Raw genomic sequence first — 14,387 nt, 5'->3', positions numbered from 1 at the left:
TGGGTGTTCCTAACATGTTTACTTCTTTTTAAACTTACCGTATCTGATTATTGTTTCTTTTTATTTTATGTATATAATTTTTAATGTTGCATATTTTTTATTTTCCCCACAGTTTATGGTTCATAAGATTTTCTTTCTACTGACTTTATGGCCCTGTCAAATTGTTCATAACTCTAGCTTACCCTCACAGCAAAACTCATTTATTTGATACTGATATTTCCTGACTTAAATTTTCAAGAGAAAAATGGAATTGCCCAAGCTTATCTTTTGATGCTGTGAGGATGTCCAGCTCAAGGACTGGCTGCCCTAGGGTCAAAATATGGCTCATATGGCTCCTCCTTGAACAGAGGTTGAAGTGGAAGTTTGTTCCTGAGAATAAATCCTGGGTATGGCAGATGCCATGATTCATTTCATGTGTAGTTGGTAGAAAGAATGAAGGAAGGAAAGAAAGAAAAAGAGAAAAAAGGAAGAAAGGAAGGACAGAAAGAAGGAAGGAATCCTCTTTGTACATGCTTAAGTAAGAATGACCACTTCTCTGTATATTCATGTTGTCAATATTTGTCTGAAAACAGGACTTTTTTTAAATAGGAGAAGGATATGAAAGATGCTTTCTGAGAGCAGTTTATTTTAAAAGTACTTTGAGTTTCGGATTGCAGGGATTTGTTTTGAAGAGTGGGTGAGTCGTTTTCCTGATTTGGGTTACCCAGCACCAGACCCCAAGAAAAGAATGCTACTGCAGACTTTTTATTTGGGAGATGATAGCAGGAAATAAAGGCAAGAGAAGGGAAGAATGAGATAAAGAGAGGGTAGCCAATGAAAATTTATTATTATGTAATTCACACTATAGCTTGTTCTAATTAACTCTAAGAAATACAGAGCACACTTCAGAGTTATCCTACATGAGAATACAAGATGCTAGGTATTTCTCTAGCAGAATCCTTTCCATTAATAACTGAAAAATGCTTCTGGGAGTATCAATTGTCTGGTAATTTTGACTCACCCTGGATACATATAGCCTCATGCCCAGGAGTCAATAGCAGGGAGACTGGATCATCTATTCCCATGTTCTTGAGTAAGCCTAACCTCAGCCAGGCATTTATTTATTAAGCTAGGTGGCCTTACCAAAATTCCAAGAATAAATCTTGAAGTTTAGCCAATTGTGGGAATTCTATTCTCTGTGTTTTGTTATGTAAGATAGGCTATGCTGGGCAAAGGCCACTCTATTCTTAGAAAGAGACAGGAAAAGACAGCTTCTTATTTTCCACTAGCATTGCCACATATTAGTATATCACCTGCAAATGTTAGAGCCACCAGTGTACCACAAACCCTAAAGTATCTAAATCCAAAGATAGCTTATCTTATAATTTCTCCTTTTGAAAGAAGATAACATTTACTGATGGCTGAAATACTTTTTATGTACAACTGTTACCTGCAGTGAGAGATATTCTAGTTGGTACAAGGACAAAATAAATACAAGATGACAAATCTCATTTCATAATGCTTGCAAAAATGGCTATTGAGAGATTATAACATAATGATAATATGCTGTAACAATTCCTAACTCCCTTTGTGCAACAATTATACCCCTCCTATCTACAAATCAAATTTGGTCTTACTGTGTTTATTCACCCTCAATCCTTTGTGGCTGTACCTTTTAAATATTCTGTATCATTAAACTGGAATTGTGCATCAAGCACTACTTCTACATGGTGAGAAGCAATAGCTATCTTAAAGAAGATCACATGTTGAGTACTGGTTGAGGTATGAGCTGAACTAATCACCTTCACCCTGGAATATTTTCTTTACCCGAAAAAAAAAAAATTCATGACCCAAGTTTAAATAGCAGTAGACATTTTCTCCAAATTGAGCAAGGTAAACCTGTAATTTCAAGCAAAAAGACTGATAATATGTGTTGTCAATGATAACTTTAAGCTTTAAAGTAAAATTAAGATTTGAGGAAGATTTTATATGCCAAAGAAACAACTGTCAATGCTTAAACATTTTTTGATTAGATTAGTGGCGAGATTAACAAATTGAGTCTCCTGATATTGTGTAATAAAATGTTTCACCATTTTGAACTCAGTAAAGCACTAATTTTTTTCCAACTGCAGAGGCATGGTATTATTGCATACATAAGTATATGGTGAATTATTACATATATAGTTATAGGGTAGATTAACAGACCATAGTATAACAAAATATAAATGTATTTATTAATGTACTTTTACATTCCACATTGTAACTAATTTTTAAAGCTACAATTTTCTAAGTTTTGTTAGAGTGTCAAAAGAGAATATCCACAATTATCTATGAAGATTCTTAAAATATTCCTCTTTTCCTAGTCACATATCCAGAAAAGGTTGAATTTTCCTTATATACTTCAACTAAAATAGCTTATCACAACAGATTGAATAGAAAAACAGATATGAGTCCAGCTGTCTATTAAGCCAGGCTTTTGAGAGACTTAGAAAATGTAAAATAATGTCTCTCTGCTCACTATTTTTTTTTTGCTTTAAGTATTAGATCTTTCAGTAAAATACATATTTTATGTTAATGTGATGCACTTAATATTTAAATGAATATATGTTAATTTCTAAATTTCCTATTAAAGCTAATGTCAATAACTATAATCCACACACAAAAAACTCTTTGTTATCTTTAATAATGGTGAAAAATTTCCAGGAGTCTTGTGACCCCCAAAAATATTTAAATACTAGTTATGGGGTTTGTAGAAGAGGAAGAGTAGAGGAATGAAAGGTAGACCAGAAAAGAGATGTGCAGAGCCTGTGGTAAAGAAGTCTCAGAGCACCGAGAATAAGCCATGACGACACAAACAGAAATGTAGAGCAACTCATTAGAAGTAAAGAAGTTGAGATGTTAGTTTAGAAGAAATATGTCAAGACATTAGCAAAAGCAAGGCATTTCTGTATTCCCTCTTGAACCCTGTAGATTGAGGAATGGAGAGCAATGGAAGAGAAAAAGAGAACTGGAGTAATACATTACATGGTCCTTGGTGTTGATTATATGTACATTAAACAAGCAAACAAAAGTAAAAGGCAGCTATAGAAGTTTTCTTTAGAAATGAGTACATTTGATGTCTTCATTTTGTGGAGATTTGGAGTTAATACAATTGTGGCTCTTTCTAACGTGAGTGATGGGGAACCCACAGCATGAAGAAGAACATAGAAATCCTCAGAGAACCACAATTTTCACCTTGTTCCTTGAAATTACATCATTTTTACCACAAAGTTCCTCATCCTTAAGCTTTATGTGAAAGAACTTATCTACTTGATATCGAAACTTCAAAATATATGTACTCCTTAGAATAAATCTGGTTAAAAATTTGCAAGCAGAAAAGGAGTAAATATAATCTGTCAAGCTGCCAATTATTTAATGTTATTATATACAAGGAATAATCCATGTCAAATTTCTCTGAAGAAATTGGACAGAGAAACCTTGTTACAGTATGCATTTTGCATTTTTCTACTTATTGCTAAATACCGGAGAAAAAGCAATCTAAGGAAGCTAAGAGTTGATTTTGGCTCACGTTTGAGGGTACAGTGGGTGGAGAAGGTGTGGAGGGGAATGTGGCTCTAGTTATGGCTAAGAGCATCTAGTTAAGAGCATTGAAGGGATGGTACCAATGTATCTGCACTCAGGAAACAGAGAGATGAATTCTAATTATTCATTTGCTTTCAAAAATAATTCAGTCCAGGACTCTAGTCCACATGATAGTGTTACATTCTCAACTCACTTAAGCCTCTCTAGACACATGCTCACAGACACATCCAGAGTTTTGTCTCCTAGATAACTCTAAATCCTGTCAAGTTAATATTGAAGATTAATCACCACAAATTTAAAACATGCCAACTTGGCACCCAAACATAAGTCTCATCTTCATCTTATTCAAAAATGTATTTAATAGACACCTAAAAGTCCCAATGTCTTAAAAGTTCCAACAGTATTCATACATGTAAGTGCAGTATCTATTCTGATACTCAGGCAATCTCTGATCTCTGAGCCACATAAAATCAAAGCTGTAAGGCACATATTTCCAATGTAACATGGCACAGGGTAAATTTCCCTATTCCAAAAGTAAGGAACAGGAGGATAGTGAGGGAAGTTCAAGACTGAAGCCTGACATGGCAAATACAAACCTCTGCAACTCCTTGTCTGATATCTGGGGCTTTTGGTGGCATTATTTGTGCTCTAATTGCTTTGGATAGCTCCACCCTTCTAGTACTGTCACCTACAACCCACAGGCTCTTGTGCTGGCTCTAATCTGTGCCTGTAGCTTCCCTTAGTGGTTAGTCCCTCATTGTCCTGATACTTGCAACATCCTGGGGATTTTATTGCAATTTAAGAATCACCCTGACAGCTTCATGCAGTGTCCTTTCGATCCCTGCTTGTAGAGAAACAATCACACAATGCTCTGCTTTGGTGGCTGTCTAGATTCTTGGTGCAGGCCTCTATGACTCTTTACACCTTGCAAGGTGTATGTCTCCAACACAAAGTGAATGATGCTGCAAGCAGTATCTGTAGTGGCCTCTATGCACTTTGGTGGATGAACTGAGGGAAACAGCTCTACAGGCAGTTGTTTTTCAATAGGACTTCCTCTATTCAGTTTTTCTCCTTCCTAAGGAATCTGCTCTTTCATGGGATGGAGCCTTTGTTTGGGGGGGTCTTATCTTCAAGGCAGTGTTCCTATTGTCTCAGTGCAATGTGTGAGTTTATCATTACTTGTTCTCATCTATGTAATTGTAGGTGCTGTGCACCCTCCTTGTCTGCAACTTTAAATTAGTTCGCATTACACTCCTTGCCAAATTTCAGGTTTTCCATGTCTTTCTGCCACATACATGTTCTCTATTAGTTCTAAAAATACAACCTGAATACTATTCTGTCTTGAAATTTTCTCTGCCAAACAAATTTGCCCACTACTTTTGAACTTATCCTTACCCAAGTTCTCAGGATACAGGCATAACACAGTCTGATTCTTTGAGACTATGATATGAATGGCTACTAGTTTCATTCCCAAATGAAGACTCCCAAAGGAGTCTGCTTCCCACTAAAACCTCATGAGAACCATCTTTATTGTCAGGATTTCTGTTAGCATTCTTGTCTTGTTTTAATGGGACATTAGAATGGCCCATTAAGCTATGTTTACAGTACTCAGAGGCTTTTCTAGCCTGTAGATCTAAAACCCCTCATTCCTCCAGCAAAGAAATTGTGGAGATCTACAAATCACGTGACCAGGTTTATCACACCATGAACTCACTCCTTGTACCAACTTTCTACATTACCTTTCTTATTTCTATAACAAAATGCTTGACAAAACGACTTAAGGACTAACAGTTCATTTGACCTCACAATTTGAGGGGCAGTCCATGATGATGTGGAAGGCATAGTGGTATGAGCATGAATCTGTCATCTTTGCATCTATAGTTAGGAAGCAAAGAGAGATTAATTTGCTCTGTTTTTTTTTTTAATTCAGTCTCTAGAATGTTGCCACTCACAGTCAGTGTAAGTCTCCCCTCCTTGTTTAAACTACTCTAGAAACATCCACACAGATACAAACTTCTGTCTCTTGATTCTAAATTCTATCAGGTTTTATCTAAGATTAACTCTCTCTCACTTTCACACTCGTGTGTGTGTGTGTGTGTGTGTGTGTGTGTGTGTGTGTGTGTGTACGTTTGGGAAAAAGAAATGGGTAGAACAACCATCACAATCCAATTCAAAAGTAAAGGTATATGTGAACCAGCTTTGAGCAGTAGTGTTTATTTTTAAAAGTTGGAACATTGAGAATGGAGGGAGATTTACTCAAGAAAGGAGGATTTACTCAATTATCAAACATTTATAAATGCCACTGTGGTTTTAAAACTTCTGCAACTTAGCTCATTTTATTCTTCAACAACTTCTGAAGTACATTTTGCTCTGTGTTTTATTTATGAACTAACAAGAGTGAAGAAAAGGTTAGATAAACTGCCTAACATCAAAGACTAAAAGGTTTCACTATTCTTTCATGGCTTCTTGTAAATCTCCACCTTAGGTCTCATAATAAACATGCCTGTTAACTATATGGAAATACGAAAAGATAACACATTGCTGAAATAACTCTTCCTATTTATGTCACTTAATATTACTTCTTATTTTTATTGTTCTCTTGAACATTTGAGAAGTAAGTAGGGGAGGATTTTAGGAACAGAGTTAGGAATGTACTTAATTCAGTCTTTTGACCATTGAACCAAAACTTTTGCCCAGATATAGCACTGGGTCAGAAGGACTAATTTTTGTTGCCAAAAATAAATGAAGTATATAAATTCTCTGTTTTTGTTTTCTAAGTGTTGAGCAAGGAGTTACAAAACCACTCTGACAATGGTCATCTGCAGTGTACAAAGTGGTATGGTCTTCAAAGGAAAGATTTCTTTTCTTTCTTGTTTTTTTTTTAGCTACTAATTTAGGGGGATTTAAAATCAATAATTTTAACACAGTGGCACTTTTAGATGAAATTATGACTTCATTTTTATCTTTAAAAATCATTTTTACTAAAAATAGATTACATTCTCATACAATATATCCTGATTACACTTTTCCCTCCCTCCACTCCTCCCAGTTCCTCCACTCTCCCTCCCCTCCAGATCCACTCCTTTCCTTTTTCTCATTAAAGAAGATCAGGCTTCTAAGAAATAACAATCAAACATTGCTGTGGGGTATCTTTCTGTATGCTGTGAATACGTATTGCTCTGATTGGTTGATAAGTAAAGCTGTTTGATCAATGGTGAGGCAGAATAAGATGAGGTAGTATATTTGAACTGGAGAGAGAGAAGAAGGAAAGGATAGTGGGGCAGATGCTGTGAGCCAACACCAGGAGAAGCAAGATGTGAAAGTACCAGCAAGCCATGAAGCTACATGGCAACGCATATGTTAATAGAAATGAGCTGAGTTAAGTTGTAAGAGCTAGATAGCGAGAATCCTGAGACATTAGGCCATACAGTTTGTAAATAATATAAGCCTCTGTATGTTTACTTGGGACCAAGGGACTGAGGGATGCATGTGGGAGAGATTCGTCCTGACCATGGGGCTGGGCAGAACTGGAGAAACTTATGACTACAAAACATTACAAAATAAAATATAGTAAGATGAAGCAAAGCTATCATATCAAAATTTGGATGTGGCAACCCAACAGGAATGAGAATCCCAAGAGCAGGCAAGCAAAAGAATCAGAGGCCCACTCATTCTCACGGTCAGGATTCCCATAAAAACACTAAGTTAATAGCTATTGTTGCATGAGTCCTAAATGGTCTTATAATAAAAACTCGGAGCCAGATATTGGGGTAAATGCTGAAAGATCAGAGGAAACAAGCCACAGCCACTTATCACCTCGCCAACTCCTCAGCCAGTCCTGTCTCCACGAATCAGACTGAATGCCTTTGAGTCCTCAGCCAAAAGGCCCTGTAGTTCCTATCTCCTCATGCCTTATATGCCCTTCTTTGCCCAACCATTTCACTTCCTATCTCAGCCTTCCTAGTGCTGGGATTAATGCATGTGTGCTCCTTAAATACTGGGGTTAAAGGTGTGTGTCACCACTGCCTGACCTCTGTTTAACTCTGTGGCTTTTTAAAAATAATATATATGCACAGGACCTGGTGTAAACCTTAATGTAGACCCTAGTCTTACTGCTTCAGTCTCTGTGAGCTCATATGCACCTTGCTTAGCTGATTCAGAGGGTCTTGTTCTCCTGGTGTTTATCAATCACCTCTAGCTCTTATCTTTCTGCTACCTCTTCTTCAAGATTCCCTGAGCTCTGAGGGGAGGGATTTGATGGAGACCTCCAGTTTAGATTCTCTCTCTGCATAATGTCTGGCTGTTGGTAAATGCATCTGTTACCATCTGCTTCAGGAGGGTGCCACACTGATGATGATTGGATGAGGCACTTATCTATGAGTATAGCAGAATATCCTTGGAATCATTTTATTGATTTCCTTTAATTTCTTCTTCTTCTTCTTCTTCTTCTTCTTCTTCTTCTTCTTCTTCTTCTTCTTCTCCTCCTCCTCCTCCTCCTCCTCCTCCTCCTCCTCCTCCTCCTCCTCCTTCTCCTTCTCCTCCTTCTCCTCCTATTCCCCTTCCTCCTCCTATTCCTCCTCCTCCTTCTCCTTCAAAATAGTGGTGTTTGGTTTTACCCTAGGTCTCTGGGTTATATAGTCTCTCATTCTTGGTTACCCAAGCAGTGTCAGATATGGGTTCCTCTCCTAGAGTGGGCTTTAAGTCAAATAATACTTTGGTTGGCTACTTACACAAGTTCTGTGCCACCATTGCCCTAGCGCATTTTACAGGCAGAATGGATTGTAGGTCAAAAGGTTTGTAGCTGGGTTGATGTCTACGTTTCTCATATGGTAGCCTTCAGAGTACCTTTCCACACCAAAGAGCCTAGAACATAGGGGTAAAGACTACATATAGGAACCAGCTCAACTTCTCCATGTTCACTGAGTTGTATTAGTGTTGTCCTTAGAAATGGAGCCTGGCTGTCAGTTTTTGGAGAGCAACCCTTTGTCTTAGTAACAGCCTAGTCTGTTTGGCAATGTCTTAGTTGGGGTTTTTAGTGCTGTGAGTAGATATCATGACTACAGAAACCCATAAAGGAAATCATTTAATTGGGGCTGGCTTAGAGGTTCAGAGGCTTAGTTCATGATTGTCATGGCAAGATGCATGGTGGCATGCAGGCAGACATGATGCTAGAGAAGGAGTGGGATAAGCAGGCAGCAGGAAGAGAGTGACACTGGGCCTGGCTTGAGTATTTGAGATGCAAAGACACTTTTTTTCGAGACAGGATTTCTCCATGTAGTTTTAGTGCCTGTCCTGGATCTTCCTCTGTAGACCAGGCTGGCCTCAAACTCACAGAGATCGACCTTGCTCTGCCTCCTGAGTACTGGAATTAAAGGTGTGTGCCACCACTGCCTGGCTATTAGTTTTGTTTTGATGTCTATTTTGTCAGATATTAAAATGGTTACACCAGCTTACTTCTTAGGTCCATTTGCTTGGAATATCTTTTTCTAATCCTTTACCCTGAGGTAATATCTATTCTTGATGTTGAGGTGTGTTCCTTGAACTCAGCAGAAGGATGGATACTGTTTTCACATACATGTGTTAGCATGTATCTTTTTATTAGGAAATTGAGACTACTGATATTGAGAGATATCAATGACCAATGATTGTTGATTTGATTCCTGGGGATTTTTTTTGTGGTGGTATTTGTGGTGGTGGTAATGTGTGTGTGTATGTGTGTGTGTTTCCATTCTTTTGATATAGCTGGTGTGGGATTATTTATTTTCTGTGTTTTCATTGATATAGTTAACCTTCTTAGGTTGGAGTATTCCCTCTAGCAACTTTTGTAGGGCAGGATTTGTAGATTGATATTGTTTAGGTTTTACTTCATGGAATATCTTATTTCTCCATCTATTGTGGTTAAAAGTTTTGCTGGATCTGGGCTGGCATCTTTGGTTTCTTATAGTCTGCATAACATCTATCCAGGCCATACTGGCTTTTAGACTCTCCATTGAGAATTCAGATGAAATTCTAAAAGGTCTACCTTTGTATGTTACTTGGTATTTTTTTCCCTTGTAGCTTTTAATGTTCTCTTTGTTTAGTATTTTGATTATTATGTATCAAGTAGACTTCCTTTTTTGGTCCCATTTATTTGATGTTCTGTGTGCTTCTTGCACCTTTATAGGCATGTCCTTCTTTAGGTTAGGAAAGTTTTCTTCTATGATTTTGTTGAAAACATTTTTTTGGGCCTTTGAGCTGGGTTTCTTCTCCTTCCTCAATTCTTATTACTGTTAAGTTCTGTCTTTTCATAGTGTCCCAGATATCCTGGATGTCTTGTTTCAGAATTATTTTAGATCTAACATTCTTATTTGAAGATGTATCCCTTTCTTTAATCTTATCTTCAATGCCTGAGTTTTTCTCTTCTTCCTCTTATATTCTGTTTGTGAAGCTTGCCTCTGTAGTCCCTGTTCCAAATCCTAAATTTTTCCTTTCCCAAATACCCTCAGTTTGGGTGTTCTTTACTGATTCTATTTCCAACTTCAGTTCTTGACCAGTTTTATTTATTTCTTTATATTGTTTGCTTGTGTTTTCCTATATTTCTGTAAGGGGTTTATTCATTTCCCCTCTAAGGACCTCTATCATATTCATAAAGGCTTTTTAAGGTCTTCTTCTTGTGCTTCAGCTATGTTGGAATATTCAAGGTCTGCTGTGGTAGGATATCTGAGCTCTAGTGGAGACATACTACTCTGGCTGCTGTTGATTGTGATTTGATGCTGCTATCTAGGCATCTGGGTTGAGGATGGTTATAGGTCTAGGTACTGATTTCTGGATTTGTCTTTTAGTGGGTCGGTGCTTTGTTCCTTGGTTTTTGTTTCCTCTCTAGTTTTTCAGAGAGCTTGATGGCTGTGTGTTGCCTGACCTGTTCACCTTATGTGAAAATACCTCTTGGTGTTGGAGGGTAGGTAACTGGGATGAGTGGGGGAAAGAAGGTTGGAAGAGCAGACCTTTGTCATCTGTTGGGGATGGGGTCAGAGAGGAATGTGACTGACTGGGGCAGGAGGTTGGATCTCAGGAGCAGTAGGAGTAGTGTGGGTCTGCCTTCAGCCTATTTGTTGCCCTGGGAGCAGAGGATGCCCACTGGAGTTAGGGTCTGGAACAAAGCAACAAGTGAGGAAAGGAAAGTTAGAAGGGGAAGATCAGTAGGATCCACAGGAAATGGGAGTAAGAGGGGGTAGGGAAGGCTGTCATGGGTGTTCTGCTGCAGATCTGGGAATGGTACATAGGGACTGGGTCCAGGGGAACAGAGAGAGAGGGAGAGAAAAATGGAGAAATGGAGAGAGAGAGAGAGAGAGAGAGAGAGAGAGAGAGAGAGAGAGAGAGAGGAAGAAGAAGAAGAAGAAGTAGAAGAAGAAGAAGAAGAAGAAGAAGAAGAAGGTCTGTGTGTGTAGTCTACCTGGTTTTCTGGGAGGCATGGCCTGTGGGTTAGCCAGGGAAGTCTGTTGGGGTTGGGGACTGGGATGCAGCGATGAGTGGAAAGAGGGAGATTGGGAGAGGATGGTCTGTGGAATGTACAGGAGATATGGGCAGGAGGGAAGGAAGGCTGCAGCTGGTGCTCTGATAGAAAGCAAGGGATGACACTGGGAGATTGGGCAAGTGTCCTTTTCAAGCTCTCTGAAGAAGGCTCCCAAAACTAACTTTGCACTGTCAGTTCAATACTGTAGTGACTCTGCTTCTGGACTGTATTATTCTAGAGTTAACTGAAACTTTGTAATCACCATATTCTCTATTATCATTCCATTAGCCTTTACTCAAAGTTATCTAATTCATTTTCAGTTTTTGTACTGTCCTGTTTTGCTATGTCTTTGTAATTTTTTTTCCTAAGTGACCTCGACCAGGTTTTAGAGTTCAAAACTAAACACTATGTACCATGCATCAGAAATTACCCAACTTAAGTTTTAGTTTAATTTTTCAAAATCTGGAAATAAAAATAGTATCTTCTACAGTTTTCTGTAGTAAATGAAGTAATTAATATTTTTAAAGCCATTAACCAAAGTTGTTTTTTTTTTAAATTTTTATTTTCTTTTGGTTTTTTGAGACAGGGTTTCTCTGTGTAGCTTTGTGCCTTTCCTGGAACTCACTTGGTAGTCCAGGCTGGCCTCAAATTCACAGAGATCCACCTGCCTCTGCCTTCCGAGTGCTGGAATTAAAGGCGTGTGACACCACCGCCTGGCCTTAACCAAAGAATTTATACCCATTATTCCAACTAGAAACTTGGTAAGATTTAGCATGAGATTAAGGTGTCTGATGAGATCCCTTGAAGCCAAAAGTTTGTCTGTGTAAAGCATGGGGATTCAGAGATACCATTCTCAGAACTGCATGTGAGAGACTATTTGGAAACATGTATATGAAATCTCCCCTCTGACAATCAGAATACTGTTAGAAAAATCTCAAAAAAGAGATCTTTTAAAAAATATTTATTCTTTTATAATTTAATACGTATAGATAATGTTTTTTGATTGAAGTACCCCATCACCATCCTTTTTTTCTTCTTCTCCCTCTCACCAAATCCCTTCCTTGTTCCAAGTCTCCCTTCTATTTTCGTGTCCTCTTTTTGTATGTAACCCACTGTATATAATTAGGGTTGGCTGAATGAATATGGGTCGGGGATTATGTGCTTGTGTGGAAACAATTCACCAATGTCTGCTCCACTAAGGAATATGATGCCCTCTCCCTCTGCAACCTTTAACTGTACATAGCTCCTCTGAGAGGGGTGAGGCATCATGGAATGTTGATGGGTCCAGTCTTGTGCAAGTCTTGTGCAATTAGTCACTGCTGCCGCCTGAATTTGTAAAAGTTCATATGAATGTGGGAAAAACACTGTAGAAACATTAAGGGTAAGGATTATCAGTTTCATGAGGTATTAGTCATTTGCATACACAATGAGAGTAAAATAGAATTTAAGAAAGTGCCTCAAATTTCATGTTTTAAAAATGAGTTATATGTGACTCCTTATTTAAGACCTTGAAATTATAAATATAGGAATTCATAGATAAAATTGGCAGCATGTCTAGGAGGCTAGCCACGACCTTGCTAACATTTGGGGAGTGAATGTGTACAAGATTGAGACAGACACTAGGATGCCAACTGATGAAGGTCCCACGAGATTTGTCAAAGCTCAGTGTCTGTAGTCCATTCAGCAAATTACCCAAAGTTTGCCTTGTTGAGTAAAAACGAGGATGCCACGAAAATTCCCAGCTAAAATAGATGAACAAATCTTCTTATCTGAGAAGTTGCTTTGCTGCTAGAACCAGGATGTTTTAAGTTACTTGGTAAGCATGTTCTTTGTCAGAGTTGTGTGTGCCCATTGTTTGGTATTCCCTATTTATTTGTCCCTTTTTTGTGATTCATTATGAGTTTCTGTAAATACCCACTTTCCCCTGATATCCCTCAGAACCATAGTTTCTATTGCTGTTTTGCCTGGGCTCAGTGGTTCTCAATGCTGGATGCACATTAGAGTCACTTTTTGAATTTTCCAATTTAATCAATTATATCAGAATGCCTCATTGCTGGATCTTAAATGCTGGAAAGTTAAAAAAACCTCTCCAGACAATTACAATTCACATCTAGGGTTAGAAGACTGGATGGGATTCTCAGAGAAGGCTATTTATTTATGTTTTTAGACATTTATTTATTAAAAAAGTTTTTTTTTCATTTTACATACCAATCCCAGTTCCCCCTCCCTCCTCTTCTCTCCACGACCTCTTAATTTGTTTCCCTCCCTTCCAGGGTGGCTAAATTACACGTCTAGGTAGTCCCTTTCTGTGTTTTCTTTCAGAAGGCAGTATCTGTTTCTGTATTTCTAGGTTTGGGGAGATATCTTTCTGTAGCCTCAAAGTGCAGTAAAAAAATAAGCATATGTTGCACATTAAAATGATTTTGTTGTGTCAGGTTAAGGATTTTTTAAATTGTTCCTTCTCAGTATTTGAACATACAATGTTATTCAACTTTGACTGCATTTTGAAATCACCTGGGGAATTTTTTAAAATATTGAGGGTATGGAAGTGATAGAGAAATTCTGTTGAAATTGGTCTCGGGTGCAGCTAGGGTACTAGAATATAAAAAGAAAGAGTCTTCACGTAATGCTATAATAGAGTATTAGCAATAACACATGTATGTTTAAGTTATGTAAATAATGTTAGGTAAATGATATGCTAATCCATCATTGAACTAAGGCAGCCAGTTAAGCACAGTTCCTCATGGGAATTGCTTAGAATAAGGGAGCTTTGAAAAATACTGATGCCTGTGCATTATGTTCTAGTAATTATGATACTATTAGTCTGGGGGCCAGCTACATTTAGAGACTCTTAGGAGATGCCTAGTGATTCTGATTTGTAGTGAAGTTAGGGGCTACAATTTATCTTGACCCACCAAGTACATCTATTCAATTTCAATAGTTGGTGTCATAGTAAGGGTGTTTTGAAGGGGCTGTATGTGAAACTGAGTTTTTGGTGGAGATATATATATATAATATTCTCCCTTCATCCCCTTATTTATTTCTAAATAAAAGTTACTTGTTGGGAAAATTGATTATAGTAGAGGACCCTACACTTCATTATTTTGAGTTACTGTTCAAATTGCTATTATTGAATTGGGGCTTTATTTGGTCTTGTGTTTGAATATAAGTTTCAGTGGGAAGGCCAATATCTTTAACTGTTTTTAAGTATTGATCACACATCTTTCCAGTGTTCAGATGAATGTCAGTGTTCCAGAGTTCAATGGGACTTATATAAGTGGCTGCCTATTAAATTCTCTACAAGGTGGATTTTCAGAAACCTAACAGATACTAA

The sequence above is a fragment of the Onychomys torridus genome, chromosome X, assembly GCF_903995425.1.
Source record: "Onychomys torridus chromosome X, mOncTor1.1, whole genome shotgun sequence".
Classification (NCBI taxonomy): Eukaryota; Metazoa; Chordata; class Mammalia; order Rodentia; family Cricetidae; genus Onychomys; species Onychomys torridus.
The sequence above is the reverse complement of the archived record's forward strand: the minus strand, read 5'-3'. Positions refer to the sequence as shown.